The 27,304-nt window shown below is 35.7% G+C and overlaps 1 protein-coding gene across 10 annotated transcripts in view; it reads left to right on the top strand.

Annotated features, from left to right (window-relative positions):
- Positions 1-27,304, top strand: part of Nrg3 (neuregulin 3) — a 1,082,533-nt gene that overhangs the window by 656,540 nt on the left and 398,689 nt on the right. The gene's annotated exons all lie outside the window — the stretch shown is intronic.

Genomic DNA, 27,304 nt, shown 5'->3' with positions numbered 1-27,304 from the left:
GATTCAATTTATAGACCATATGAAGCCTAAGAAGAAGGAAAATCAAAATGTGGATGCTTCAGTGCTTTTAGAAGGGTGAACAAAATACTCCCAGGAGGAAACATGGAGAAAAAGTGTGGAGCAGAGACTGAAGGAAAGGCCATCCAGAGACTGCCCCACCTGAGGATCCATCCCAAATACAGCCACCAAACCCGGATGCTGGGAAGTACTTTCGAAAGAAGCCTGTCTCCTGAGAAGCTCTGCCAGAGCCTGTCAAATACAGAGGAGGAAGCTCTCAGCCAGCCATTGGACTGAGCTCTGGGGTCCCTAATGTAGGAGTTGGAGAAGAGACTGAAGGATCTGAGAAGGTTTGCAGACCCACGAAGGGAGCAACAGTGTCAGCAGGCCAGACCTCATGGAGCTCCCTGGGACTGGACCACCAACCAAAGAATACACATGGTGCAACCCATGGTGCTAGCCACATATATGGCAGAAGATGGCCTTATTAGACGTCAGTGGGAGGAGAAGCCCTCAGGCATGAGGGTGTTCAGTGCCCCAGTGTAGGGAAATGCCAGAGCAGAAGGATGGGAGTGGGTGGGTTGGGCAGCACCCTCAGAGAGGTAGGGGGAGGGGAAATAGGATAGGGGATTTCTGAAGGGGAGACCTGGAAGGGGAAAACATTTGAAATGTAAATAAAGAAAATATCCAAGAAAAAAATTAAATGTACCAGTGAACTATTTGAACAGATTTCTAGCAATTTAAAAGCAATAGTACTGTTTCAGAGCCAATCTCACTATGTTGGCAGGTAGACAAGGAACAAGAATAGATGTAAAAGATTATAAGTAAAGGGTAAACCAATATGTATGAGTATTTTATGAAAATATTAATACACACAATTTTTCCTTCATTTCATTCTTAATAATAAGACAAAGTAGTTTAAATAAATGTCTTGGCTCAAAGTGTTTTTACATGTGATAATTTCTAAAATCCAGTTTGGAGAGATAGTTCCCTTTAAATTATCATCAAAGATGAAGTTTTTTGGGGGATAAGAATTTAAACATTTGAGCTTGTTTTCTACTAGGCAAGTCATTTTCTGCCCTAGGAAAGATAAGAGGCCATTAAATCTCACCCAGCAGACTGTGAATTCAGCAAATCATATGACAGATAAGGAATTGAAATAGAAACTGCATATCAAATTCTGAATGTAGGCAGTTTAAGGAAAGAAATGTTTTGATGGGTTTAATGTAAATTTGTGTTTAAAAGCATGTATTCAACAAATACTCACCAAAGGGGAAAAAAAAAGCTAAGACAAGATTAACAAAAATCCCAGGACTAATCCTCAGTGGTCAATTCCTAAGTTATGTTTGTGTTTCAGTATTATAAAACAATTGATAGTAAGAACAATGTGCTTTACCACTTAGTTCATTAAAAAGTAATCCTTTATTCAGTAACAACTCTGAAATGAGTTTCTCCAAAGTCCTATCTGTAACTCACATCAACAGGAAGCACCATTTTCACAATTCAAAATGAAAAATGTGTGGGATATTGACCTGGAAGGAAGTAGCTCCCCTTCATACCCTGCTCTCATTTCTTTGGTGTTTATATGTACCTGGATTTTCTTCTATCTCAAATACAGTTCTAGAAACCTCGTATACTAGAAACACACATCTGAAGTTCCTGTATCTTTTGTGCGTATATCCCGGGACATATCTCCCATTCTACACTGTAACCATCTGCAATCTCTTACAGTACCTAATGCAGTATGAATGCTGTGCTAGGTAGTTAGGGAATAATGCAAAGTGAAAACAAATGTATGTTCAGTATAAATGCAAGTGGGAATTTTGTAGTACTTTTAAATTTATTGTGTGTTCATATGTGTGTACACATGTGTATGTGTGTGTGTGTGTGTGTGTGTGTGTGGTATATACATGTGGGTGTTGAACTCTATATTCAACTAGAGGACAGGGTTCTATGTTGGCATCTTTCTCAACCAGTATCCACCTTACTTTTTTTTAAAAAAATGTTCCTTTTTATACATTTTATTTGTTTACTTACTTATATGTGTGTGAGACTGTGTATGTGTGTGTGTGTGTGTGTGTTTGTATCACAAAACAACCAGGGTATCTTCCCAACCCTTTTCCTACTAATTTTGAAATACAGACTCTTCAGTCCATAAATGTGGAAAACAACTATAGACAGTTTGATTCTATGATGGTCATAGCTTCTGCATGATTGTTTATGGTCCACAGTATTTAAAATGCCATTTCATATTATTTTTGTTATTTCAGTAACATTCCAGAGCAGGACTTCACTTGTTTGTTTGTTGTTTCTCTTGGCTCATGGAGTTTGTCTATCAGAACTTCACTGAATCTCACAGTGAAAACAGTTTTAGCCTTTTAGCATCCCATAGCTGTTCCAATACACAAATTTCGGTCACAAAGAAATCTTAATCAAGCTCATCTCCTTGTCTTATAGGCATGTGGCTATGGAAATATATTTTGCTTCAGTGAAACTATTCTGTTCACACTAATATAATGAATATTAAAATTGCATACTTGAACTGAATGAGATAAAATGTAAAAAGCAAAGAATGGATAAGGCAAGCAGAGTTTCCATTTCAGGCTCCAGCTTCATTAAAATTATATGATGAACTATGGCCAGGAAAGCTAACCCTGGTGTACTTCCTAGGTAACATATAACTTATGTCTCAATTGGGCCTCAATAATTGATTTGAAAATTAAAACTTTAGTGTGAAATACTTTCCCCAGCCCCAGTTTCTATGCCTGCCACCCATTGGAGCTTGAATTTATATTATTTTCCTAAATCTTTTAAGTGTATCATTAAGGAAGGCATCCCTATTAATTCACGATCATGGCCACTTTCTTGACTCTAGTCATCCATATTATGGCAATAACAGCATAGTTTGCTACCTTGAAGACAGGGACTAGACCAAGAATCAGAGCATGCAGACCATATACCTACTATAATTGCATACCCTACTTCAATAGAAAGTAGCATTTGAAGACTCATGCATTCAATAAAATCTATTGAAATTACAAAGCATGGATTATGTACAACTAGCTAGATTGTTCACATCATATGTATAAGAGATGTATAATCACAAGTCAAATATTACGTAATGGAAAATGAAAATAAAGCAGGAAATCTGCTCTATTCTAACTAAATTGTGTGACCAACTCATTCTCATTCTACAAGGTAATCACCTGTGTTCTAAATGACCATAGACCTTTTTTTTTTTTTTTTTGAGAGGCATTGCCACCCCTCAGAGTTTTTCTAACTACAAATACCACTATCTCAACCCAGCTAATTGGTCAGAACCTTCTCCACATGTTGGCCTCTCAGATCAACAGCAGATTACTTAAGAGTCCCTGCCAAATCATCCAAATTCCATTTTGATAAAGACTATGACTTTGAGGAATGGTTTCTCCTTTATAACAATTTATCTAAACTCTTCAGACTCAGAATTCATTTGTAAATTCAGCATAATGATGATAATCTCTGCTCTACTGCCTTCAAAGCACTATGTTAATGAGTAGCTTAGAAAATAAAAGCCAAAGACTTTCTAATCTTCATAAATCAGCATTAACATTGGCCTGGGATATATCAAGTATAATATTACTGCTATCAATTTTAGTACTAACTGAATGGTATATCCAAACTATTAAACTAAAATAGATATAGAAAGAGTGTTTGGCAATACCTTATCTTGTACCAGAACTGCAATTATTTTATAGGTTCATGCACTAGTCAAGTAGATTTTAAAATCACAAAAATGGAGAACTCTATTTCTTTTTTCAATGAATCTATTGATGTGTAGACCATAGATAACAACTACAAAAGAAACAGCTTCAAAACTAAGCACACTAATTGAAATATTTTTACTCTCCTTAAGGGATTTCAGTGGGCCTGTTTGGTGCTTTAGATAAATTTCCAATTCCCCTGCCTCAAATAGCTGTGGAAGCCACCAAACTGATGGTCAAGATCAAGGGCGGGGCAACATGGTGTCTTGTTTATTAGAGTCAGAAGTCAGTATTTAATTGATTACTCTACCACTTATTGTGAAATGGTTGGAAAATATTTAATTTCATTGTGGATTACTTTTCTCAAGTAACTACAGTTACAAAAATAATATTCTAGGGTGAAGAGATAGCTCAGCAGTTAAGAGCACTGACTACTCTTCCAGTATACCTAGGTTCAATTCTCAACACCCCTATGGCAGCTCACAACTGTCTGTAGCTCCAGTTCCAGGGGATCTAACAGTCTCACACAGACATACATTCGGGCAAAATGCAATGCACATAAAGTTTTAAAAAAGAAAAAAAATAGTAACTGTCTAATTGGGTTGCTTTTTTAATGAACATAAAAGATATTGCTTAGGACAGTACTTGGCATTGTTTATTAAATATAGTTCTTAAGGTTTTGATGAATTTGATCCCATTTATTAGCTTTATTTCATCTTAGGTTTTTTTTGTTTTGTTTTGTTTTTGTTTTTGTTTTTTTTTCTGGACCAGCTTTCAATATTAGAGAAACTAATCTAATAGTTTGTTATCATATCTATATCCCATGTAAATTGCTTTACCTTTGTGATCTCTCCAAAGCTTTAGTTTTAAAGTTTACTTATATTGGCCATAAGAGAGAATGGATAAAATGAGTATTTAATTGATCATTTCATGCTGACTCTCTAAAAAGCATGGGAAACTGCAATTGTTAGCATAGTGGCTCTCACAAGGTAGTTGAGGAACCTGTAGCTCTCCAAAGCATTTCCGAGTTTCATGAGAAGACAACTAGTTCCAGAATAAACTGATATGTGATTGCCTTATTGTTTCACAAGTGTATAGAGATGCTTTCCAGAGATCACATGACCTGTGAGAATGAAAAGTGTGAGCCAGAAGGAGAGCCGAGAATCTGCCTATGTACCTACTGAAAAAGTTGTGGAATCATAGTAACTCTTCTTACTCATAGTGTACTTTTTAAATGTATTTTTACTGAAGCATATATTCTTTTTCTGGGCATTGTCTCTGAGCAACACCATTAGCCCCTTTGATCAAATGTTGGGTTAATAGTGATTTTCCGTTAAGATTTATGTATTTAATTAAATGTATGTGTTCAGGCCTGCATGTGGGTGTGTATGAGTATAGATGCACATGTATTCCAGAGGAGTTCAGATCCTCTGGGGCTGGACATACAGATGGTGATGAGCTACCAGTATGATGCTGTGAGCCAAACTCAGATCTTCTGCCACAGAAGTATGTACTTTTAGTAGCTGAGTCATCTCTCTATCCTCATGACTATTATTTTAAATAATTAACACATTAAAGATGAAAATTGTTCACAAATGTGAGTGAGTTAAAGAAGTGTCTTTAGAGTTATCTATAGGTTTGAAGAGTCTTTTTACAAGGACCTTGTGCCCAAAATTCTGAAGACTAATGTATCAGACGATCATTAGGTTCTTGGATACTCTCCTGGAGCAAGTGGTTTTTGTTTTGTTTTCTTTTTGTTTTTGTTTTTGTTTTTGAGTTTCAGGACTCATCAATATGTCAGGAGGGATATTGAATATCCCATGTCCCACCCAGCCCAGATAGTCAGGACTGAGTGAGTACTTAGCTGCTCTATGTTGTTCTTTCTGATTACAGAACCACTGACACATGCAGTGAACAAGCCATACAACAGGGACTACCATGATTCTGTCTAGAGTCAGGGAAAACATTACCTTGAATGACATGTTGTAATGTCAGCTTCTCAATCTTGACAGCTGTTACCAAAATATTTACAAAGAAGAATATAGCCACAGAAGAAAAAACTGTGTAGGATCCAGAGACAACTGGTGACTAGGAAGAAACTGTTTTCTTGACACAGCAGGGCAGTTGTACACATGAACTCACAGTGGTTATTAAAGCATGCACATCAACCATGCAAGCCCAACCCAATCCAAGTCTCAGCATGAGATGGGAGTTAGACATAAAATCCTACCCATAGTTGTGGAACTATTGACAATTGTTTGTGGCTTGAAAAAAAGAGATGGTTTTCTCAGATTGTAGCCTCTGGTAAGCTGACCATGCTTCCAATGGAATACCACATCTAAAAATACTTATATAGCACAGATTGGTCCCTATATGCTTACAATTTAAAAGAAAAAAAAACAGGGGGCTTCAAAGATAGATAAAAAGAGAATTGGAGGTGGATCTGGGAAGAATATGGGGTAGAGGATTAATATGATTTTTTAAAAGTATGAACTCAGAATAAATATGTTCTAAATGCTGAAGTTTAAGTATTCTATATGATGATATTCTGAGAACTTCATGATTTTTTAATAATTATTGTGCCTACTTTATATGTACTTGGTGGTTATATATGGTTCCAATAAATAAACTATTTTCTTCTTATATACTAAGAAACTTCTAGGCTAAAATCTAAGGAGACAGATATCTATAAGGACAGCATTGCCTATGACATATAACTTTAGGTGCTGAGTTTGCATGATCAATTTCATGGTTAAGATCTTCCAAATGTCTTGACATCCCTGAGGAACCTTATCTCTAGTTCCTCAAGGAAGCTCTTTAATATTTCAGTCAGAAATAAATCTAAGAATGTATTGCACACTAGTCTTATTTGAAGACTTGCATGGTGTAAGAGAGACTGCTTTCATTCTGCCATCCCAGAAACTATATTGAGGCTGCTAATGCTTATTGCTGTTCTTTGGGGAGCCATGGATGCATTCTCCAAACCTAGGATGTAAAGAAAGGGCAATATTGAGAGGCATTTGCTAACTATGTGGCCAGACCCACACTTTTGTTTGGATGCCCAATGGCACACCTGGGAAAACAAAATACCAACTCGAACCCTAAGGAAATGATGCCAATTGAAGATGAGTGGCCCAGTTTGGACTCCAGGAAGTGCCAGCTGCAGTCTTCACCAGATGTTCTCTCAGGCATGTGGTATCACTACTGGGGAGAATGGGGAGAACCTTCACTGATTCTCATAATGAGCCCATTGAAGCACCAGGTGGGATGCATTCCAGGTGTGTGATCACCTTGCTAAAAGATGGGTAATGAGGAGCAATTTTACTTGATTTAGATAGTTATATATTTTGCTAGGAAATCCTTCTGCTAAAAATACCTCTTAGCATTTGTAAAAGCATAATAGTAAGAATATTTTTTTTTAAAAAAATTAGTTAAGTAAGTGGACATAAGGCTTATTTTTTTTTCTTTTCTCCCCTTCTTTGGACAATAAATACATGACTCCACAAAGCTGAGAAACACAATCTACCAAGTAGTTGAGCAAATATTAACTTCTGAGCTGAGACTACAACCAGATTCACTCTTTCATACTTTACACATTTGTAATTTCCCATTGACTAGGGTAATTGCCAATTCCAGTGAGCTAACTTAAAAATCTGTTTTTCTCTTTAACTAAAACATAATATAAAATCAGGATCAAATTTCTGCTCTGTGCCTGTGGAAATGGCTTATTTCCAGAAATGTTTAGAGAGTATAATAGTTAGCACCCAGATGTAGCTATAGAACACTCAGAAAAATGCTTGTTTTCTTGCTTATAATTCCAACCTTCTACCCGTGCTAACTGCGAATGATGATTTGGGTTGTTTTTCAACATTTTAATGAAAATGAAAGCTTCATCAGGGGTAATCTATCATCTCTTATGCAAATGTATCAACTATTGACTCCCTTAACAGTCTTCAAGGGAAGCCTGACCTCCTAGGAAGAGCATCCAAATCAGGGCTATGGTGTAAAATGGTCCAGCTCTGAAACCACTAAAGTGGAATTTTGGTCCCACATGAGATGTTGTAAAGAAGTGATGGAGAACTTAGGAGATGTTAAAGGTTGTGAAGTATCCATGTCCCCTCAGAGCTGTAGGATAGCCCGCAGGAGAGCTGGTTAATATTAAGCCTGTCTATTTGCTTTGCTCATTTTTTTTCTTAAGCATTTGCTTGAATCCTGATGTACCAAATGGGTCAAACAACCCTAAAACTTTTCCTACAGAGGCTCAGAAGACGTAATTTTGGACTTCCAGAATGTGAGCTCATTATTTTTTTTCTTTTAGATATTTTCTTTATTTACATGTAAATTTCTCCGTTCCCAGTTTCCCCTCCAAAAAACAAAGAAACAAACAAAAACAACCAAAACAAACCCCTGTTGCCTCCCACTTCCCCATGCCTGCCACCCCGCCCTCTCCCACTTTCTGGCCCTGGCATTCCCCTACACTGGGGCACGAGCTCATTATTTTTAATAACATAATTATCATATATTACACAATGTTGAGCATTGTAATTCTAACAACAGAAATTGTGAGAGCCATTAGGAAAGTTTTTGGATCTAGCAAAACTTGAGTTTTGTTCAGAGTCTTGGAATTCTGAATTCTGAACCTTTTATGGACATGTGTCAAGAGAGAAAGTCCATGAATTTACCATCAATACTTGGGTATAATTTACTAGAAGACACACAGGAATTTAAGATGAGATGTTAGTAGAAAGTAAGTGGCTCCCCCTTATAACTGAGGGACTAATATCAAAGCTTGTTGGATAAAGAAAATGGAAGACCTATACAAAAAATATTGTCTGATCAAATGTAGTCCTGCAACATTGGTATCCATAGGGAACTTGTTAGTGCTGTGCCCATTCCTGAGTTACCAAGTTGACTTTACAGTATTCACAAGTGGCTTATATAAATACTGGAAAGTTCTATCAACAAGAGCTTGTAGCACATTTCTGCTTAGTCTGGGCTACCGCGGACTCTCAGCTAGCTGTCATCTAGTACAATGAATGATATTATGGGCTTATAGCACTGGTGATGCTCAGCAAGGGGAAAATGGGCTATTGTTTGAAAGCAATGGTGCCGGTAAATTTGCAAAGTGAGAAAGGATGGGAGTCCTTAGGAGTCAAAACTGAGACAGGGGAGGGCCAGCATCCAAGATGGGTGATGCACATCATATTCATTACTATATCAAGTAATTGAGTCTGTAAAGTAAAAGCATATTCATTATCTTCAGGATACTTCCTTCATTCTAGTTCCAACCTCAGAAGGGACAGAGGTTTTATCTTCTACACTCTGCTTGTGAGTCTCATTTTCTCATGAGGATCATATGGCATTTACTTCCTTACCTTTGGTAGGCTAATTTTCTGTACTATTACTATAAATTAGAACGGATAACATTCTAATTTATAGCAATAAATAATTTGTAGCAATAAATACACCCAAGTATGTAAAAGATGAATTAAATGTAAGATTATTCAGATACAGAAAAGTGGGATGTGACAAGACAGTGGCTCTTGGGACAGTAGTTGTGGTCATCTGTAATGTGGGCTTTCTAAAGCCATCTTGAGGGGTCTTTTTACAATTATCTAACAGGAAAAAAGAAAATTGTTCTATAAAGAAGGACAATTTTCTAGAGAAAACCTTGGGAGTCTTATAGCTAATATTACTCCCAATCTTCGTGGACCATGGCATGATTAATTAATAGGGAAGCAAAGAAAAGTAAGTTTTCTTGGGCATAAAAAGGGCAGAAATGAATTTTTATCAAACTACTAGCATCTGGATGCTAGTAATGTCCAAATAGAAGTCAATGAACTCACACCCAACTGAGGAGACCTCAGCAGTGCTCACACACATCAGGTCTCTTCTAGTGCATGCAATCACTGGTTGAAATGACAATGTTCAGTGTCACTGGTAAAATGACTCTTGTTCTTCCATCTCTGCTATTGATAAGAAACCTATTTGTTGAGTTAACCTTCTAGAAATTGCAGGATGAAGATCTTTGAATTTTTCCTGCTCTTGATTGAAGAATGTTAGAATAGATTAAATTTCAATGTGTAAATGAGTGGTCAGTAGAGAGAGGTTTAGAAGTTACAAATGCCTCTGTGAAACCCCAAGTTATTCTTTCTCTCTAAGAATTATGGTTGAGTTGTGGCTCAGGATTGTGATTAATGAGTCTATAGTAGTTTGAGGAGAAAATGATCTACTGTGATTAATTATGGATACATAAAAAAGACCCTGAAAATCAAATCTCAACTTTCTGCCCCATATATTTTCTCATTTTTTTCTCATTCTCTTCTCTTTCTATACTTGAATTCTACTACCAGTTTGAATCTTCCCATGCCTTTTGTTTGTATTCTAAATATATTCAAGTTCCTAATATTGTGACAAAGGCTAAGCTGGTGTAGTAGAGTACAGAGGTTTTAACATATAAGGAAATCAATCTGTAAAAGATCTGCATAAATCTATTATTTTGTAGAGTTGTACCAAAACTTTGCTCTTGATCTGATAATACAGGCCACATTTGGCCAATAAGGGACACCATGGCAATAGCTGATACTGATAGATGATGGTTGTCTAGAGTTCAAGCTCATTGTATCATAATTGGTAGAAATGTGATGTTGGAAATTGAATTTAACTGTAAAAACTGACATTTATAAAAAAATAGTAATTAATTAGGCATCAGAATTTTGTTCAAGTTATTATTGATTCTATTTCCTGTGTGAACTTTAACAAGTTAATCAAATATCTAAGCTTGATTATTTTTTCTATGAAAATGTTGAAAGTAAAACCACACATGTTTGACTTGAGAATAGACAATTGCACTAAAGCAGGTAGCATAGTGCTGATCACCACTTTAGTCTGTTGTCGATGACCATCAACATGAAAAACATGAATAAGTGTGCAACAAAATGGACCACTGCTTTGGCTGTGTAAATGAAGGTAACCAGCCATTGAACACTTTAGATAATAGCATATTAGATATTGCATACTTATATTCTTTTAACAAATGAGAATATAGAAGGCAATGAAAATTATTTCTAGTACCGATGACCTTGAGTTGAAAGTTATAAAGTATTTCATTCCTCAACCTTTTAAGACCTTTAACATAGTATTCTTTGAGGGTTGTTTGTTTGTTTGTTTGTTTGGCAAACCTGGCTTTCTCAACTTTCTTTGAGTAGATTATTTTCATCTCAGTACTGTATTTCTTTTATGTCAGACTCAGTCTATCTTTGATTTATGCTCACTCTTTCTGAGGCTTGAAAACATCAGCTGGACCAAAGAACACAACAAGATAAAAAAATAATTCTTTGAAAGCTGATTTTCCAAGTAAGAAATCCAGAATGACGGAAGGTTTGAATAATGCCCATACTATATTCTTAGGATACAGAAGATACACACAGCCTCTTCAAAATGAATTTCAATGCATAAGAAGTAAGTCTATGTTTTATTAAGTTTCTTCATATAAACAAAACCCTTAGACTATATTACCATCTCTATCCAAATTCATAGTAGGCTATATCTAGCCTAGCCTGTTTTAATATTGAACTATAAACAGTGTAAGAAATATAGTGGGTTGGGTTTTTTATTGTTTGTTTGTTTTCTTTTGTTTTGTTCTTGCATTTGCCAGTACAGAAAAGTACTAGTTCTCAAATAGTTGTTTGTAATTTCTAGAGAATATAATACTGACACTTTCCTAAACCTGCCTGCTTTCTAACTGCAGTCTAAATGCTGAATCTTGTTTCTACAATAAGTGCAACTCTCATCAAAGGAGCTTCAGTTTGACATACACAGAGACCATTACAGAAAGTCACAGCTGAACAGATGCAGATAACTAATTGTGGCGCTACCCAACCACAACTAATACATCTACAACCCCTAAATCTCTGGGAGCATCGTGGGGTAGGAGTGGTAAATTGAGAAAAACAAACACCTGAGAACCGGGAAGTCCTCTCTGGGATAATATCTTCTATATGTGACAGGGAACCTGAAGGCATGAAATTTAAAAATATGGTCAATTAACCATGATTTGCACAAGGACAAGATCAGCTGACATGTACAAAGGTAAACTCTCCCAAGGTCCCACCTTTACCTGAGGAGCTATAGACAATTAAAGGTTGCTAAGCAAGGTAGCATTAGTGTTCTTCAGATAGGATCCTCATGATTGGTCATGCAGTTCCAAATGGTCTTCCTTAAAGAAATACTCTCATGGACTGACATTAAATTGACTCATTGTGTTATGTATATAGATTAGTGTGTGTGTGTGTGTGTGTGTGTGTGTGTGTGTGTGTGTGTGTGTGTGTGGTGTAACTATAATTGATAAAGAGGCCATGTGTTTGAGGAGTTGGGAGGACACAGGAGTTTGAAGGTGAGAGGAAAGGGTGAAAATATTATAAATACAGAACTCATATATAGGATTCTCAAAAATATTGAAATAATGAAAGGATTTCTTGACAAACAAATTTACTATTAAGTGCCAATAAGGTGTGTTTAGAATGTATCTAGTAAGGTATATAAAGTTTATAAACATCTAGTAGTTAACTTTAAAACAGTATTTTCTATACAATACTATTTCATTAATAGCCATGATCATTAAATTATATATTATACTTACCTGTTTGAAGGCATTAATGTATACAATATGTTATGAGATCCATTCTATGAGTATGAGTATTCATATGAGTTAGCTATGTTTTACAGGAAAGGACATTGAAAGAAAAGGCTGCAGAATATGCATTAGAGAGTAGGAGCTGGAATAACAATCTAGAAAGTTTGGCTACATACCTGAGCTCTGGGTCTTTATGCTGTTGTGCCTCCCTTGGCAACAATGATGGGAAAGGATGCATATTTTTTATATTGTTTCTCCATCTTTAAATTGAAAAGAGTTTAAATTAGAGTTTTTCATATTAAAATTATGTAAACAAGGCATGTACTGCTGGGGTATGTCAATTTAAGAGGTCCTGAAGCATAGCAATTAAGAGGTCCTGGAGCATAGCAACTGGCTCAGCCATCTTAAAGCACAGGAGACTTCTTCAGGGCATCACCAGTATGTGACATTTGTCTCCACTAAGATCATCATGTAGACCATACATTTTAAAAGTAGTTCCTAAGCACAATCTATTTCTATAGTTGGTAACAACAGCATACAACTTTATGCCATGTCTTATTGGGTGCCCTTACATGTTTTCTTCTATATGTAGCAGAACTGCCTTGGACTATGATTGACTATGATGGCTTCTGTCCTTGATCATAAGGCACAGGCAGGAATGTGTGTGGTTTTCTCTAGTGATAATCCTGTGATATACATACATACATACATGTGTGTGCATGTGTGTGTATGGTAGTTGGGAGGACACGAGAGGTATTTGCTGGAGAATGGAAGGGAAGAAATGGAAAAATACATATACCTTTGATCATGCCCTATCCCATTGTTTCATAGACTATCTGTTTTAGCCGAAGACATGGTGCATCTGTCCCTGATTTGTTTTCCACATACATTTCAATGCTTTTTGACTAGGTTTTGAGCTTTAATCTCTTTTAACTCTAAGAAAACATCATCTGTCTCATAATGGCACTCATAAACACAGATCAATTCTGTACATATTTCTTGCCAGGGATGATGAAAATATTTAGAAACCTTACATCTGAATCTTGGCCAGTGTTGATATCCTTGTATATAACTTCATCTTACTATTCTTTCAGAACACTTATGGGAAAGAAGAAAGCCTCTTTATGACCTGCTGGTTGTACTTGTGGGAATGTACAATCTTTATTTTTCTAATTTTTATGATTATTTTTATTTATTTACTTTACATCCCACTTACTGCCACTTCCCTCTCATACCTCACACAATCCTTCCTCTATCACATCTCCCCTTCTCTTCAAAGCCTGTTCTTGGGATATGTTCTTCTAGGTAGACTGCTTTGTCTGACCTGTGTAGGAGAGGATGTGCGTAGCCTCATGGAGACTTGATGTGCCAGAGTCAGGGCAGACACAGGAACAATGTACAATCTTAAAAGTTTATGTGAATCTCTTCTAGACCTATTAAGGTCTATGGATTATACTTTTGCCCAGTTAGGGTAAATTTCTATGAGGATATTGGTGAGAATATTCCACCTAGTAACTGGTTGCTTATTTTTCAGGCTCTGTGTACTTCAGCTGGACCTTAAGGTTTTGAGGTTGAACTTCATTCCTTAGTAATAGAGGCGAACAACATATTTTGGAAGCAAACTGAATTTATACATTATATTAATTAGCTTATCTTGGATTCCATCTAAGTATTAGACTGTAGCAAGTCATTTAAACTTTATAAGAACTACCCTATAACTGCAACTACTTATCTTAATGAGGCCAGAAATTGAATAAGTTAAAAGACTGTAACTTTCAGTTGTGGAAAGAAACAATGAAAATGCTTTTACTATGACTCATTCACTAATCTTATTTTATGATACAATAATATGGTATGATGTTCAAAATATATCTTAAAATATGTGTGGCATTCCTTAGTTTCTTAGATGAGTCATCATAAATATATCTTCTTGCAACATATGTTCCTGCTGCTTCCCAAGAAAGATAAACATGACTAATAAAAAGGATAAAGACATAAATCAATGTGGTAGCTTTGCTCTACCTAGTACTTGATGCAGGAGAAGATGGACTTGGTAGAAATGGAAATTATGTGACAGTGGAACACTTAACTACTTTCAAGTATATTTGTGATTGACAGATATGATATAGAGGAGAAGAATTTCTTCAACTATGAGAAGAATGGAAAGAGTTTGATTGTGTCTCCTTATAGGAAGTATAACATATTAGATATTCAGTGGTTGAGAAAGTGACCATTCTCTATTCTGCAAAGAAATGGTTGGGAAAGTTGGATGATTTTCATGTGTATAAGAAAAAGCCATATTATGGAGTATATGGTTGCCTATCTCTTTTTCTGAAAATTGAAAAGAGCTTGATATGACTCTTCTCTGTTGAATCTTCTATGTCCTCTATGGTTAAGGCTCAGAGGTATTTTGGGATAAAGTGAACATAGGAGGGGTGAAATAGATTCTGCTACTGGGATACAGAATATGTCAGATTAGAAATAGGAAAGCCACTGAATTCTTTCTGATATAGAGCAAAGACTTGTGAAGCTCATGCCAGATGGAGAACTACAGATATTCTTCTCAGCATAGGGTAATTCCATTTTGTTTTTTATTTAAATTATTTTATTTTAAGATTACTTTAAAATCAGCTCCTTTCAATAGGCAGGCTTCCACTTTTAGAGAATCATAGCAACAAAGCACTAGGGAATCGATGCTAGAGAGAGATGAGACAGGCAACTTCTACTGAGTCTTTCCACCCATCAAACAAGGACATTAGGAGCCTGTCAAAAACTACAGAGCAAGTGTGTCCAGATATTTTTATCAGAGAGAGCTATGGCAGTCTCCAGACAATGTGGGGGAATGTCATGACTTCCTGCCTGCTCCTTCTCATTCAGACTCTTATTACCATTTACAGTCCCATGTTTACAGAAAGAGCATGACACATAACACTGAGCAAGGGGAATAGGTAAGAGAAGATGCCAGGAAGGGAAGGATGTGTTGATTTTATAGACTAGTCATTCCACAGAATGGATATGGCTTAGTAGTTTTTAAGCCTGGCTGTTGGGAAGGGGGAAACACAGGTAGAAATGCCACATCTAGTTTGAAACCTATCATGCACTCATGTCTACCAGCACACTAAGAGAATCCTCAGCATAATCAGACAGTCAATTTGGCCACACTGAGTGTGAGCTGCTGAAGGATGATATGTGACTCCATGTAAACTCTGCTTTACTGATGGCATTTTCAATAGCAATGGTTATGAAAATATATGATAAATGAAAGAATCTGGAAAGACAGAAAAGAAAATGTTCTGCACGAACCTTAAAGAACTTCTTCATTTAAGATATGAGCTGAATCAACTAAATGGAAACAAACAGACCTTTGTCACTAAGTCAGCAACAAGGAAACGCTCTCCACTCTCTCTAGATCAATTTAATATACTCCTTGAAATCTTAGCTAGAACAATAAGAAAAATGGAAGAAACAAAGAGAACACAAAATACAAAAGTCAAAATATCTTTATCTGCAGAAGATATGATTATATTTTAAATCACCCTAAAACTTCTACCGGAAAACATGTATACCTGAGAAGCCCTTTCAACAAAATTAACACAGAAAAGGCTGTAGCCTTCCTACAAATGATAAATACACTTCAAATACAAATGATAGAGACTTCAAAAGATATCAAGGAAACAGTAATTTTCATTATACTCACTCTCTCTGTCTCTCTTTATATATAATAAATAGTATACATATACAAATATATACCAATATGTTATATTTATTTATAATTATTTTATAACATATCATCATATCATATGATACATTATACATTATGTATATATAGTAGAGTCAGCCAAGTAGGATGAGAAGACACCAAAGGAAGGCAACAAGTCAGAGACAACCCCTGCCTATGCTGTTAGTAGTCCATACTAAGACCAACTGCACTACTGTTACTTATTTGCAGAGGGACAAGATCAGTCCATACATACTCCCTGGTTGTCAGTTCAGTCTCTCTGGGCCTTTGTGTTATACTAGGCTATTGTTTGCAAGTACAGCAAATATTATTAACAGTGTAAGGGGTAGGGTCCCTCTCAAAGCCTTGAGGCAAGCTGGACAAACAAAGATTGGCCATTCCATGAAATTCTACACCATATTTACTCCTTATACAACTTGTAGCAGGACAAAATATAACTCAAAGGTTTGTAGCTGGGTTGGGGTCCCAGTTTCTCCATTGGAAGTCTTGCCTGGTAACAGCAGATGGCCTCTTCAGGCTCCTTATCCCCATTTCTAGGAGTCTTAGTTAGGGTTAATTCATCTCAGAGATGCCCTCACCTCCAATTCAAGTAGTCTCTTCCAGTACTCTCTCCCTCTCCTGACCTGTTCCGTTCTGTTTCAATCCTTCCAAGCCCCATCCAGTCACCTCTTGAGCACTCCTTGTTACTTAAGATCTTTGACTCTATAGATTGTAACATGGCTATCTTTTACATTTTGTCTAACATCCACTTAGAAGTAAGTACATAGTCAAAAAGCCAGAAAAAAAAAAAAAGAAGAAGAAAGTACAAATCAAGTTTGTACTATCTTTTCTGGGATACCTAACTAAGGATGATTTTTCTAGTTTCATCCATTTGCCTGAAAATTTTATAATATCATTGTTTTTAATAGCTGAATAATACTCCATTTTGTAAATGTGCCACATTTTCAATATCATTTCTTCAGTTGCGGGACATCTAGGTTGCTTTCAGTTTCTAGCTGTTACACATAAAGCTGCTATGAGCATAGTTGGGAAAGTGTCCTTGTGCAATGGTAAAGCATACTTTGGGTATAGGCCAAGTAGTGTTAGAATTATACATATATATAATATGTAATAATTATACATGATATATTATATATATGACACCCATATATACATTACAATTAATACATATATATATATTGTTGACTGATATATATCAAGTGAAAACTTGCATAATATAAACATTAAGATATTGAAGAAAGAAGTTGAAGAAAATATCAAAAGATGGAAAGATTTTTCATGATTGTGAATTAGCAGTATTAATATATAAAAAACCCATCTACTAAAAATAGTCTACAGACTCAATGTAATCATCTTCAAAATTCCAAAATAATTCTTCTCAGAAATTGAATGGACAGTTTTCAGCATCATGTGGAAACAAAAAATCCAGACTATCTAAGAACACCTCTGATTATAATGTTAATAAATGAAAGTGAATTAAAGACACACACTTAAGTCCTCAAACCTATGGGCAACTGATTTATTTTTTATTAAAAAAAAAAAAGTACAAACTGGAAAAAGAGTGTCTTTAACAAATGGTGCTGGTAAAACTGGATGGCTGGATTTAGAAAAACACACAAAACTCTAGCTCAAGTGGATCCGCAACTTTAAAATAAGGCCAGAATCACTGAATCTGGTAGAATAGAAAGTACAGCACATTCTTGAATCCATTGGTAGAGGAAAAGACTTTCTGAACAGAATACTGATAGCATAAGCACTAAGAACAACAATTAATAAATAAGATTTCATGAAACTGAAAAGCTTCTATACTAGCATTCAGTCAAAGTGACAGGCAACCAGATGGTTAATGTTTTTACCAATTAATGCCTAAAATATATAATGAACTTTAAAAACTGGACATCAAGAAAAATAACCCAAATAAAACTGGAGTAGAGATCTAAACAGACAGTTCTCAATAGATGAAACACAAATGTCTGACAACCACTTAAAGAAATCTGTAGCATCCTTAGTCATCAGGGAAATATAAATTTAAGCTACCATGAAATTTCATCTTATACTAGTCATTATGGCCAGGATCAATAAAATGACAGCTCATAATGGTGAATATGTGTCATTAGAGAACACTCATACACTGCTGGTGGTTCAAACATTATAACCAGTATGAAAGTCAATGTGCCAATTCTTCATAAGATGGGAATTGATATACTTTAAAATCATTCTTAATGTCATTCTTGTGTATATACCCCAAAACCCTACATTCTACTAAAGAGACACTTGATCACCCAAGTTTATTTCTCTTCTACTTATAATAGCCAAAGATATCCATCAATTGATGAATTGATAAAAAAAATTGTACATTTATAAAATGGAATAATTTTCTCTCCTTTTTTAAAAAAAGTGAAATCTGAAATTCACTGGTAAATGGAGTTATGAAAATATCATCCTGAGTGAGGTAACAGAGACCCAAAAAGACAAGTATGGTATGTAATTGCTTATGTATAATATGAGCTGTTAAGTCCTTCAGAAGAAAACATCAGTCCACATAACTACAGAGGTTAATTTTAGAGTAGGGGCTGGATAGGGAATGCTGGTCTGAGGAAGCAGAAATAGAAGATTTTATGAATGAATGGGGGGACTAGAGGAGGATGAAATCAGAGAGGGGAGGGGAGAAAAGGGAAGGGAAAGAATGTGAGGGAGAGCTAAACCTAAGGGCCATTTGATGGATCACTTATAAACCTATCTCAGAAGAAGCTTCTTAAAATATCTACCTTATGAATTAAATCTAAATGGAATCATGAAATAACATGGGAGACCCAGTCCTTACTAGACATCTCTTGCCGCCAAATGATACCCCCAGTATTGTGAACGGGTTATGTCTACTCATGTGTTAGAAAGGGGGCCCCATGAAAACCCTAAATAACCCTGGCTATTGTCAAGGTAGTTCATTTCTTTCTACAAACTGATGGTGAAGTCTTACTGCTAAAGACAAGACCTACATAATTCATTGAGCATGGAGAAGTCAAACCCATGCCAATTTAGAGACATCACCCCTACTGACTTGTGTTCTAGGTTCTTAAAAGTACTCTACATGCTACCAAAGGATAAAGGTAAACTCTAACGCAACTACAAACTTTTGATCTCCAATGTCTGCAAGACTTGTTTGTGTACTAGTGGCACTAAAACAGTGGGAATAGCCAAGCCTTATCAGATTGGATTTAAGATCCACTCTCTGAGAAGAAAACTAGGCCCTACACTCTTTGGGTGGCTAAAAACCTGAGACTAGATAGGCCAAGAATGTAGGTGAAAACCAAATATTACTGTTCTGTTGAGGGAATATCACAATAAAATGACTTTTAATGACATTCCACTATACTCATAGATCAGAGTCTTGCTTAGCCATAAACAAAGTGGCTTCTTTCTATAATAGATGGAAACAAATAGAGACCCCAAACTGTAAAATGTACAGAGAGTAAGATACCTTGGAACAGTCAGTACTAAATGGCATACCTCTATACAACTCTTCTCTGTAGGGCTATGTGCCTATGCAGAAGAGGAGATGGAAAGATTATAAGAGCTACTGGGGTGGAGAACTTCAAGGAACATAGTGCCTTCTTGTTTCAATGGGAATGATGTACCTATGAACTCAGAGACTGCCACAGAATGCACAGGGCCTGCACATGTCTAAATCAGATGGAGTCCCAGTGCTGAGTGAGGACATAGACATAATCCCTCATTTATAACACAGAAATTATATACAATTGATTCTACTGACACAAAAAAATTTAGTTTTTTACAATAGAGTCTCACTTGATAAGTAAATCACATTGATGGACAGATTCCATGACCAGTTGTAGGTGACCAACACAAAATAAGCTCAATGGTATTTTGGAAGCAATTTTTAGATCTGTGACTTTATCTACTTATTTCTTTTAGTTTACAGGTCTTTGCGTATATATTATGACTTCCAGTTTTATGTTTTTATGGAGTTTCTGTGCATAAGAATGTGTTTGTCTCTGTGTCCACATAGGTTTCATATGCTTTTTCTTTGACTCTTCTTAAATATTTGTTCTTTTGTCCTGTCCTTGTGTTTTGTTTGTATTTTATTTTTCTAGATATTTACTTTCCAATGAAAGAGATCAAGAAAGGTTATGAATTTTTATAGGTGAGGAAGTACAAGGATCTGGTAGGACTTAGAAGAGAGGAAACCTTGATTGGAATAAATTATATGAAAAAGTATATTTTCAATTAAAAATAATTCATCAAAAATATGTAGACAGAAGAAAGACAAGTGAATAAATGATATGAGAATGATAGTAAAATGAAAACAAAACTATTAAAAATTTTAATAGTTAAATATCACATCAAATGGAAGGACCAATGGCTTCAGTTGTGACAGACAATGGGCAAAGCCTGAATTCCAGGCTAAAAATGTCATGACTGATACTCAGAGGCAGAGGCAGGGAGCTTATATACTTTTCAAATATATCTCATTCTGGGCTATATTGAAGATTACAAAGCAAACTAAGACCCTGACACAATCATTCAGTGGTGTGAGTCGGTGAGACTTTAGTAGCAGGAGGCCACAGCGAGTATAGACAAGGAGATAGATAAGGTGATCCAGGGAGTCAAACTAGAAGAAAATTGTTTTACAGCCTCTTTGGCATAGAGATTGTAGATACTGCAAGATGATATGTTTTCATTCATCTCTAGATGTTTTAATAACTTATTTAGACTTTGGTATGTATTAGAATTAAGGACATTTTTCTTCTCACAAGTTCTCCTGTATTTTGTTACTAAATTATGCTATAGTTGTTTGTAATCTCCTTCTTCATATCCTGTTAAATGCAGCTTGTTTAAATCTATAACAGCAAACTTAGTCTGCTTTATAGTATATATACTTGGATAGTAAGATATGATTTACAATCTTTATAGGCATGAACATGAATCTCCAAGAGCTATGTTGTATGGCTACCATGGTCTGAGTCATTATGATGAAACTGTTTAAATTAATCCCTGCTATATGCAAGTGTGAGTGACTTTATAGGGTGTAGTTGGGGAGCTTCTACTCAAAATTGGAGGTCTTAGTCCTAACCAGTCCTTGTAATGTAATAACTTGCAGATAACCAATTATTTCTCTTGAGTGGACAAATCCAGCCTGTTTCCCTGAGAAAATATAACAATAAACATCTCCCTATGAGCAATAAAAATTAGATTTCAAGAAGGGCAATTGCATGGATCAAATCCAAACTTTTCTACAAAAGTAGTGGGGTTGGCATGAAAGGAAAAAAAAAAGATAAAAAAAAAAAACACAGATGGCTTCAAGTTTGTGTCTATGAGATTGAAACTATCTCCCAAATCTTTTGACACTTTTAATAATTCCTATTTACTGTGCTAATAATACCTAGAATTCTGGAAGAAAAATAAAGCTATTAATAGAATAACAAATTTAGCATTATGGAAGGCAAAAGAAGACAGTTTCAACATGGATATGTAGCTAGAGTGGATGCATCTAGTTATGATGTGAAAGGAAAATGAGGGTAGGAAGCAGCCCCTTGCTTTGGGAAAAAAATTGTCCCTGGGGGATTTGAAATTTCAAATCAGGAACAAAATAAAACACATATAAGCAGAAAGTGTATATTAAAAATAATGAAGGTTATTTTCCCCCTGAGGAGAAATGAGATAAGGTCATCTATACACACACACACACACACACACACACACACACAGGGTTGTGGCCAAGAAGGAATGTTTTTGATTTGAAAGGGTAGAACTGAGGGTGGAAATGTGAGGGAATTTTCCACCTTCTCTTTTTAGTAATGACTGTAATAAAAGCATTGACAGAGGAGAGAGCGGCACACAGCCAAGTACTTGAAGAGGGGAAATGAGTGAGGGAATTTTCATCTGAGAAGGTTTGAAAGTGTAAACCAAGTATAGAAGGCCATATATACAGAGTTAATAGAATTTTTGATAGATAGGCAACAAAATGACTATTCAAGCCAGGTAAGAGACAGTGGTGAGCTGAAGAGTGGTTCAAAACATTAATATTTGAATATAGAGGAGCAGCTAAGTGTCTCAAAGCCATAGGTATGATGCTAAACCATAATAAAGAAATGTTTAATATATAGACAGAATTAAGAAGAGGAAGATGTCTGCCTCATCCAGCACAGCTTGGTCCTAGAAAACAGACTAGGGTGACAAAGGAATGGACACAGGGCAAAGCACACAGACACATGTACAGAAAAACTGAGTAGGTAGGAAAACTCTGCTGTAGTGGGACCAAGCGGGAAAGCTGCCCCTGCAGATGTCAGGTGGCTGAAAGCAAAGTAAGATAGGTAAAGTACAAGTATTTATTTATTACATCTTTACTAGTGAATTCATACTATATTGAATGGGGAATTAGAATATTTTGTAAAAGCACTAGAAAGATAATAAAGAAAAGCAAATTGCTGTATATTAGGAGTATATGTAAATATTGAACTATAATTAATTATATGTATGCTGAGTACCTAAGAGCAAAGGGCATTAATGTTTACAATTGAGTTTGAAATCCATCTCAAAATAAATTGGATAATTATGATTAAGTTATACACATTATAGTAAATAAACCAAAATGGGGACTGTAGAATCCAGGTGGTAGATATTTACTACTCAAATATGCTTAGGTGTTTTAATATTCTTTTATACTACAAAAGCACACTTTTGACAGCATCTTGCTATATAGCTCAGCATGGCTCAGCATCTTCCTGCCTTTTCCTTCTAAGTCAGGGTCTCAGACATGTGCCACCACATCCAGTTGTGCTCAAACACACACACACACACACACACACACACACACACACACACACACATATCACAAAGGAGAAAAGGAAGAAAAAAGGAAAAGGAAAAAAGAGATGTAGAGGTTAGAAATCCCATCATGCTACATTGTTGTGTGGAAACAGTGACTCTGTTTAGATTAATTAGCTAAAAGAAAAGGCTGTTGGACTTTATAATTTAGTTATTAACTTTCAGTGAGTATAAACTTTCAGAGCAGATTAGATGTTATGTGTTTTTCTAAGTGCTTTGTAATCCTAGTTAAATTGTGCTACATGATGCTTCTGTGTGCTAAGACTTTGTGGCACAGGTTGGAAAAGAGGAGGATCCAGATTAATCTTAAAATTAATGGTAAACTTTCTTGCCTCCCGGTTCCTTCCAGATCTTGTGACATGTCCCCTGTCAATTACTGATGAGGTAAGAATTCTGTAGAGCCCTTGTGGACATGTCAGTAGAGGAGTTACAGGAAGGAGGCTCGAGTTTTATATGTTGTAGGGGGCATTGTAGTTTTGATTTTATTAACCATTTCCCCCTCCCTTTATTTGTCCATATTGCACTTTGGGCTGGAGCTGTTTTCTCAACATTGTGCCTGGGTTTGGTACTTCACGAAAACCTTGTTGATGTTTTGCCAACTTCCTACTCTTCTCGCAATGTTGAGATTTACCCTTGCCTGTCAGCAGGAGGAAACCCTTCCTGCTAATTACCAGTTGGTATTAGCCTCAAAGCTTATGGCTCTCCTTTGACAGCTATTTTAAAGATTCCAGTGAGTAATGATGAGTCATTATCTGCAAATTCACACGTGTGCTTCAGGAACTCCAACAGCCGACTGCCATCAATTTCATATGGGACTTTTCTATACAGTCTTTACCCATAAGACTTTGCAAAAGCTCATCGATAAGGTGTACTCTGATGACCCTTTCTATGTTTACTAATTCAACTGGTTGCATACCTTTAATATGAATTCCTAGATTTCATTTGTATGCAATTGACAGGCTTCCCATATCTTGAGCACTTATATAAGTATTTATGTATATTTCTCAGCACTTCTGCCCATAAAATAAGTAGCTATTTGTGGTAACATGAACAGAAATAGAGGTCTGTGCTCGAATCCATCTTAAAGGGCCATTGGAATTCCATCAATAATTTTATTCTATCTTAAGTAATATATATAATATCAAATTCACAGTTAATTGTATGTATATAAGGTCCATTTTAACCATATTTCAAAGAATTTAAATACTTTAATATAGCCTTGTACTATTGTTTATTTCCTTTCTCTTCCTGACCACTGTCAGACCACTGTTTCCTCTCTTTCCTTTTCTTCTAGGTCCACCTCTACATCCCTTCTCCCTCCTCCATCCATTCCTTGTATGGATATTAAGCAACCATGGCAAATCAAGTTGCACTAAGACTAGGTACCTCCCTTGTATGAAACCTCGAAGAGGCAACCCAGTAGGAGGAAAGGGTCCCTAATAAAGTCAAAAGAGGCAGAGACAGGCCCTGCTTCCAAATTCCACAGTAAAGCATGGTAAAGGTCATCCCACAAGATGACCAAACTACACAACTGTAATATACATGCAAAGAGCCTACTGAGGCTTCCTGAAATGTCAGTTCAGTATCTGTGAGGCCCTATGACATGATCTTGATTAATTTATTGGGTTTTCATGAGCCAGAGGGGTCAAGGACACCACAACAAAACCCATAGAATCAACCTTGTGTTAGTCTTATTTGAAGGTATTTTAGTATAATTAAGAACATTTGATTTTATACATTGATATCCTATTTTCTTACTCTATCAAGGCTTTAACAAGTTTATTTATAAATGTAATGACTATGATGACATTCATAGTTTTCAATAAACATGTTTTCTAATTGTAAACAGTAAAATGAATGTTCTTAGGCATAGAATTTTCTCACACTGGAGTTATTCTGTGGTTAGATGTTTCTCTAAAAATAGGAACAATGAAGCAAATGATGTGGATATTTTCATTCTTTGAGAATATTTTTCTTCAAACTGTGTCTGAAGGTTCTTTCATTTTTCTTCTGCTGGCATCCATTAGTGTTCTAATGCTGCTCCATTATCAGGATTGGATATCTGAGCATATTTGTTGGGTCTGCAATGTATTCATTTCCCACTCGCCTTGAATTCCCCAGCTGTCTTTCTCACAGCTACAGCAAGGAGAGAATTATTTTTTAGGAAAGGAATTCCTGTTTTAATAAGTAAGAAGTGGTGACTGACTTCAGTACATGCAATTCTTTTCTAAGCTATTTGATATTAACAAGGGATTAAGTGTCTACTTCACACCCTCTTATCCCTTTCTGGGCTTGCCCTTTAATTCTGTCTTTTCTGGCCTGCTGGGTTTGCAATGAGATTTGTGGTGATTAATTTATTCTTTCATTGTTGCTTTTTTGCTCATATCTGCTTATTTACCATTTTAACTAGAGATCAAGGGGGTCAAGTAAATATCATGAGACATCACAGGAAACACAACTAATTTTGGGGAAAATATAACAGACTCAAAGAATGAGCTTCTTTTTTTTTTTTTTTTTTTTTGCAAGGGGTACAGAGATTCTCACTGTATGATCACAATAAGTATTTCATTATTTGGGGCTACTATAGTTTGTCACTAGAAAACAAGTGCATTCTCATTTCACATGGAGGCTCTCCCACTTTCAAGATTAGATAACCCTATGCAATCTATGAATGTCAGTATAGTTTAGCTTCAAAAGAGTGAAATATAATTATTTCCACAATATGATTTTACATTGAGAATTAAATTTGGCCATGTAATAATATCCAAGTACAGTTACTTAGACACAACTGATATACAGTAAATCCTCATTATCTGACCACTTATCCTTTTGATAAACAGCAGGCTAGGATAAATTCCACAGTAAAGCACGATAAAGGACACTGAAAGGTGCTGGGACCAACCTGAGTAACTTCACCTTTTCAGATATTGAATAGGGAACACATTCCTGTAGATGCCTGACATACTAGAGTAGTTGATAGTAATTCTTCATTGTTTAATAAGGATTCAACAGAACTCCCAAACAAATCTAGTTCACATGGAGGAAAACATTTTAAAGAGTAAAGACTCAGGTGATGAATTTCAAGTAAAAGGTCAAGTAGTTGAACACACTAGCAAATATTGCAGTTGCTGTAGGTATAGTAAGAATCTAGTACTTGGAACATAAAGCTATTGGTGTGTTCTTTAGTTCCATAATTATTGTAATTACTTCCTGATTCCGTGAGTTTGTAGGTTTTAATATTAGTCTGAGTTTGCTATGTTAATTGAAGCAAAGTAAAAGAAGTGATATAAAATGTCCTTATTGGGTATTTGCCCACTTCATAGAAAGGGTAATTTAGATTTTATATCATCATTAAACATGATAGAATTAAACTGTTGGAAAACAGGGTTAGTCCTATTTTCTTATGATGCCCAAATACTTGTTTCTTCTACATTATATAAGCAATTTTCTACTGTGGGTAACATTGTTTGCTTCCATTCCCTGAAAAGGTTTTCCTTCTTTGTATGGTTATAGAGGCAGGTGCTGTTCACATTTAGAATAAATCTTCCTTCTTGAGGCACACCTCTGAGGAAATCCCTTACAAACATCCCCAGAGGCTTTATTAATATTTGTTTGTTGTCTCATAGCCCATTCATTAGTGAGTAGTAGGCCATTGCATTGATGCCTTACTTACTTTGGACTACAGATAAAGACATCTTTGTTGTTTGAAAGCTTTGTTAGCTATGAATAAAGCTGTTCCACACAGTCATGCTGGCCTTTGGTAGGGACAGTATCCAGAATTTGGATCACTACCACAATTTATAGTTACTTGGTCACTGACATCAGGTGGTATTAAATAGTTTGCAAAGATACTATATCTAAATGCAATGGGTTATTGGGAAAAAAATAATGGAAACCAAAGAACTCAGAAGTAAATTTTCTAAAGGAAATCCAACTTTGTCAAAGGAGCTAACATAATTTAATAAAGAAACAATATGGTCTTTTGCAGCAAACAATGTTATAAATTCATGAAACAAAGTAAATTTGTTACTTTTTCCTGAACTACCATGAAGCTTATCCACAATGAGATTCCAGCAATTTGTCAGTTACTGTTAACAGTTTTCTACTGTAATAGCTCAATTGATTTATTTTAAAAAATTAGAAAAAAATGCTTTGATATAGCATAGGGTCTCCCCCTTATAGACATTACAAAATTCTGTTCAGAGATAAGAATTTAGTCATCAAATTGATTTATAAATTTATGATGTTAGAAAAGAAAGGAAACTTTGAAAATACACAGAAAGGTAGAATTTTAAAGGGTCAAAATTGCATTTCTAAAATGCTTATGTAATAGGCTTCATTCCC

Source organism: Mastomys coucha, unplaced genomic scaffold (assembly GCF_008632895.1).
Source record: "Mastomys coucha isolate ucsf_1 unplaced genomic scaffold, UCSF_Mcou_1 pScaffold9, whole genome shotgun sequence".
In the NCBI taxonomy this organism is placed as follows: Eukaryota; Metazoa; Chordata; class Mammalia; order Rodentia; family Muridae; genus Mastomys; species Mastomys coucha.
Note: the sequence above shows the minus strand (reverse complement) of the source record. Positions and strands in the feature narration are given on the sequence as shown.